Source organism: Bos indicus x Bos taurus, chromosome 18, assembly GCF_003369695.1.
Source record: "Bos indicus x Bos taurus breed Angus x Brahman F1 hybrid chromosome 18, Bos_hybrid_MaternalHap_v2.0, whole genome shotgun sequence".
NCBI classification, from domain to species: domain Eukaryota; kingdom Metazoa; phylum Chordata; class Mammalia; order Artiodactyla; family Bovidae; genus Bos; species Bos indicus x Bos taurus.
In genome coordinates, this window is record NC_040093.1 from 8,030,153 (window position 1) to 8,035,690 (window position 5,538).

Here is a 5,538-nt window from a genome sequence, read left to right on the forward strand (position 1 = left end):
AGGAGAGAAAGCCTACAAATGTACTGAATGTGGAAAAGCCTTCTTTAGGAAGGCAGAGCTCACTATACACCAACAAAACAAAACAGGAGAAAAACCCCATGTATGCAGTGAGTGTGGAAAAGCTTTCTCCAGAAAATCACAGCTCTTTCTGGATCAGAAAATTCAGACAGGAGGGAAATCTTATATATGCAGGGAGTGTGGGAAAGGTTTCACACAGAAGGGCAATCTCCTCATACATCAACTAACTCACACTGGAGAGAAACCCTATGGATGCACTGAATGTGGTAAGGCCTTCAGTCAGAAGGCATGCCTCATAGCACATCAGCGATTCCATACGGGAAAGACTTCCTTTGTATGTACTGACCATGGAAAATCTTGTTTGCAGAAATCAGGACTCATTAAACCTCAGAGAATTCATACAAGAGAGAAACCTTATGTGTGCAGCGACCGTAGGAAAGCCTTCACCACAAAGACAATGCTCACTGTCCATCAAAGAACTCACACGGGAGAGAGGCTCTATGGATGCAACGAATGTGGGAGAACTTTCTCCCACATGTCTGGTTAAACACAAGAGGACACACACGAGAGAGAAACAAGTAGATTCTGTGAAGGTGGAATACTCTTTCACAAAGGGTCACAGCTTCTTAGATACTAGTGAACTCTTGCAGGGGAAAAACCCTGTTAATATAGTGACTGCGCAGATGCCTTCTGTGACCCCTCAGACATCATTACTCATCAGTGGACTCCTAGCAGGTAGGAATGTAGTCCTGATGGAACAGCCAGCTGCCAGATGTGCACCCTCAGGAGATAACAGAGAGTTTGTACAGGAGAGAAAGGTTTATGAATGCTATGAATGTGGTTATGCCTTCAGTGGTCAATTACATCTTATTTTATGTCATGAAAAATACATAGGAAAAAAACTGGTACATTCTATATGGAAAAGCCTTGGGCCATAATGTATAGCTGCTTGCATGGTTATATGTAAACAGGAAGCCTGTGAATGCAGAAGTTAGAAAAGCTGTGTTTTGGAAGAAAGACCCTGTCATCAGTGATTACCATTGGTCATAGGTGAGCTTATAGTGGGTAAAAAATATGAGAGTGGTAAAACCCTTGCCCCCAATAGGTATTACATATGCGAGAGAAACTGTTGGAAGGCAGTGAATGTGGCAAGGTTTTCAGTGGTACATTCTGCCTCATCCGTCAGCTGGTGAAATCATACACAAAGCACTGTGAACATACTACTTGACGAGTATCTTAATTAGTTCTTGTGATGCAAAGCCTGTGAAAATGAGGGGTATTTGAGAGCTTTATGTACCATTTCCCACTTTAATGCATTACATAATATACCTGATACATATTTTTGGACAGGAAACCTGGAACCATATTCTTAGGTACTATGCTTAAAAGTGAAAATGTTAGTTACTCAGTCATGTCTGACTCTTTGTGACCCCATGGACTGTACCTGCCAAGCTCCTCTGTCCATGGAGTTCTCAAGACAAGAATACTGGAGTAGGTTGCCATTCCATTTGCCAGGGGTTTGACCCAGGGATCGAACTAGGGTCTCCTGTATTGCTGGCAGATTCTTTCCTGTCTGAGCAACCAGGGAAGCCTGGTTACTATGCTTATGTTTCCATAATTTTAAGGAGATAATCTACCTCACATCACTGGTTATATTCATTTCTTATACATTCATTTCTCCCAACTGAAAAAAAATTATCTTCAACGCCCACCCAGTATATGATAACTAGCTGCTACATTTCTTTGACTCTAAATTTATTTAAATATTATTTCAGAAAATTGAATTTTCTAATAAGAAAAATAAATATTAAGGTCATAAATGCAACTTAATGTCCTTGAATGAGCTTAACTTCAGCTGATAAATAAGACCAAGCATTATACAATAAAGGTCACCTTAAATGTAGTTTTTTTTGGAGAAGGCAATGGCACCCCACTCCAGTACTTTTGCCTGGAAAATCCCATGGACAGAGGAGCCTAGTGGGCTGCAGTCCATGGGGTCGCTAAGAGTCAGATACAACTGAGCGATTTCACTTTCACTTTTCACTTTCATGCATTGGAGAAGGAAATAGCAACCCACTCCAGTGTTCTTGCCTGGAGAATCCCAGGGACAGGGGAACCTGGTGGGCTGCCGTCTATGGGTCACACAGAGTCGGACACAACTGAAGCGACTTAGCAGCAAATGTAGTTTTTAAGATTTTCTAGACTTGAAAAGGTAGTGAAATGGTTTGCAAAGTGAACTGAAAGCCCAAAAACAATTAGTAATTTAAACCTATAAATTACATAATAAAATACATTGCAACACAGACCTTGCTTTTTTTTTTTCCCTTAAAACATGAAAAGATGGACAATCTGAACACAAATTAAGATTGCTTCTCTCCTAGCTCTCCCCTTCTCTGGTTATCCAGATTATTCTCAGAATCCTGGGAATATGAAAGTCTACACTGGTTAACTCAGCTGCATTCTTCCTTCTGGACATAGTTCCCTAACCCTATCTTTTGCCTCACTGATGGGATGGAAACCGATACCAGGAAGAAAGGTGGGTGGTTCCATTTCCTCCTAACTCAGGCACTCTTGAATCTAACATGTTTGGGAGTCACATGAGGAAGAGAGAAGTAGATTTTGTAGAATCAACTTTGGCCTGTTACCTCATTCTCCACAGAGCTGGAGAGACTGAATCAGATTGGGAATGAGTCGAGGAGCCCTGCAAGAGTGGGCTGAATCTGGTTCTAGACTGGAATACTACAGGCCTTTAACCAATCTGGCAAATGTTTTCCAAATCTCTATAATCATTGAGCTGTAGCCAGGGGTAATGTCAGTAGTGACTGGCATAAGGTTCAGGCCAAGTCTACTGCTGGAAAACTGGGTTTGAGGAAGGGCATGATGTCAGGTCCCTTAGGGAGAAGCTAGCGGTAGAGGCATGTAAGTAGACGAGGTATCTTAATGGCATTGTAAATGTTCTTTAAAAACTAACACATGATGTGAAAACTTAAGACTCACTTGGAGTGAACATCTCAATTGTTTTCTTAAGGGTTTTAATGTGGAATATATGAAGATCTTAGGTCATACATAAACATTCCTGTATTACACTGCTCTGGCTGCCATACTGAAATACCAGCATAGGTGGCTTAAACAGAAGTTAATATTCTCATAGTTCCAGAGACTAGAAGTCCAAGGTCAAGGTTCCAGCAGATACAACTGGAGTAGAGCCCCACCCTTACAACTTCATTTAGCCTGAATTACTTACCGTAGGAGTCCCATCTCCGAATAGAGCCACAGTGGGTTTCAGGGCTTCAGCATGTGAATCTGATGGGACACAAACATTCAGTCCTTAAAATTCCACCACTGGCCCTGTGCCCTTCAATCACACCCCTCTTGCATGCAAAATACATACATTTCACCCCAATAGCCCCCTGGATTAACTCTAATCCAGGACTTCCCTGGTGGTTCCGTGGTTAAGAATCCACCTGCCAATGCAAGGGAAATGGGTTTGACCCTTGGTCCAGGAAGATTCCACATGCCTATGGCAACTAAGCCTGTGCACCACAACTACTGAGCCCACATAGTGCAATTAGATAAAGCCCCTGCCCAATAAAGAAGACCCAACACAGCCAAAAACAAATACCTTAAAAAAAAAAAGTCTTTATCCAAAGTCTCATCTGAGCCAAATATAGGTGAGACATGATGTACAATTCACCCTGAGGAAAATTCCTCTCCATCTTTGGACCCGTGAAACCAGGTAAGTTATGTTCTTCAAAAATACAATGGTAGGACAGAGGTACAATACATACTTCCATTATAAGACAGATAAATCATAAGGAAAAAAGAGTGACTGGTCCCAAGCAAGTCCAAAAGCTAGAGAAACAAATTCCATTAAATCTTAGGGCTGTCTTTGGTTCACTGCTCTGCCCTCCAGGCACTGTAGGTGGGAATTGTAGGTGGGAATCAAAACTCTTGCTATAATGAGAAAGACAAACCAACAACTTTCCTTTTACATTCTGCACACCAGTACTGAGACAGGCTGGGACCCAGGACACTTCACTGCAGTGCCTGCCCCTAGACAAACGGCCCATCCAGAATACAGAGGAACTATAAGGGACTAAAAATAACTTCCTGGCATAGGCAATAGGAGCAAATTATGAACAAGATACACAAAGACCCAAACCCAACCGCTACTTCTGAGGTACTGTGAGCAAAAGCAGGATCCTATGTGTGTTCCCTGCAAACAGCCCTAAAAGAAATGGGCAGACCACCCAAGCCACCCCTCCCCTGGACCTGCCCTACCCTCACACCATTTAATGGACCAGCTCACCACCTGCCCCGTAGCAAGAAAGGGTACCTGTTACTTGTTTTCACTTCCTCCTGCTACAGCACCAGGCCCAATAAAGCATTGCCTGAATTTATCTGGCCTCTTACCAATTTCTATTGGCTAGAATCCAAGAACCCTGGTCAGTAACAGAATGTACAGCTCAATGAAACCATGTTATTTTTCCTGCATTTATACCTTTTATATTTCCAGCACCCAGATCCATGTTTGCCACAGAGGATGCATTTTATAAACATCTGCTGGGTCAATAAATAAATAATGCCTTTAGCTTGAACGTTCTCTGAACCAAGTTCTATAATTACAGGGTTGTTGTTTAGTCGCTACATCGTGTCCGACTCTTTTGCGACCCCATCGACTGTATAGCCCTCCAGGAGCCTCTGTCCATGGGATTTCACAGGCAAGAATACTGGAGGGGGTTGCCATTTCCTTTTCTGACCTTCCTGACTTAGGGAGCGGTGCTTCATCAGTTGCGTCACAATACTCAACAGAATCACTTCCCTCAGAGCTTCTGATTCAAGTATTTCTCACCTTTGTGCAAGTAAAACCTTACCCCATCTTTGGCTCATCCCACTGTCGAAGGGAGAACCATGCTTCTCCTCTGGCTTTGCCCCTGATCAAAAGTGTTTCCCATTTCCCTCCACACCAGTCATAACAAGAGCTGTATAATCCCGCCATTTTACCCACTCTCAGACCTGTGCCCTCCCGGTTTTCTAAACCCTACCACACCCTCTACAGTCCACATTCCTAGAATACTGCTCGGTTGTCCTTCAATTGTTGCTAGGTTTGGCTTGGGATCCCTCCCTATTGGATTTCTTTGAAACGGCCGCGCTTCTTAGCTTCTCTTCATCTTAAATCAAAGGGCCTTCATGTCCGCGAACATCTCTGCCCAGCCTGCAGAGATCCAGGTACCCTTGAGTTTCTGAGAAGCTAAGCGTTTGTGCAGCGCCCCTGGCGAATGTTCAAAGTCATGGCCCAATGGGTCAGGTGGGCCGAAAATAGGGTGAAATAAGTCCTTTTCGATAGCTTCTCACCGTTTTACACCTTCCCGCGAAAGGAAGAAAAACGAAGCCCCCACCGGTCAAACGGAACTAGGTGGAAAACGGCTGCTACTGGAAAAGAGCCGCAAACCCGGCGCGGAAATATTGCGTCATGGAAGGCTCGCGAGAAGCCAGGATCCGGGTCTTTGGAACGGCTGC

General features: G+C 43.6%; 2 protein-coding genes across 2 annotated transcripts in view; both read right to left on the reverse strand.

The window, feature by feature from the left end:
* LOC113875578 (zinc finger protein 432-like) overlaps window positions 1–5,462 on the reverse strand; it is an 85,226-nt gene extending 79,764 nt beyond the window's left edge. Inside the window, exons 1-2 of the mRNA XM_027514098.1 lie at window positions 5,374–5,462; window positions 3,263–3,321 (exon numbers count right to left, since the gene is read on the reverse strand). The gene's annotated coding sequence lies outside the window, so the exon portion shown is untranslated. The remainder of the gene's footprint in view (window positions 1–3,262; window positions 3,322–5,373) is intronic.
* The window catches only part of LOC113875581 (zinc finger protein 613-like), a 41,230-nt gene extending 35,768 nt beyond the window's left edge, over window positions 1–5,462 (reverse strand). The window contains exons 1-2 of the mRNA XM_027514104.1: window positions 5,374–5,462; window positions 3,263–3,321 (exon numbers count right to left, since the gene is read on the reverse strand). The gene's annotated coding sequence lies outside the window, so the exon portion shown is untranslated. The remainder of the gene's footprint in view (window positions 1–3,262; window positions 3,322–5,373) is intronic.
* Window positions 5,463–5,538: the final 76 nt, after the last annotated feature.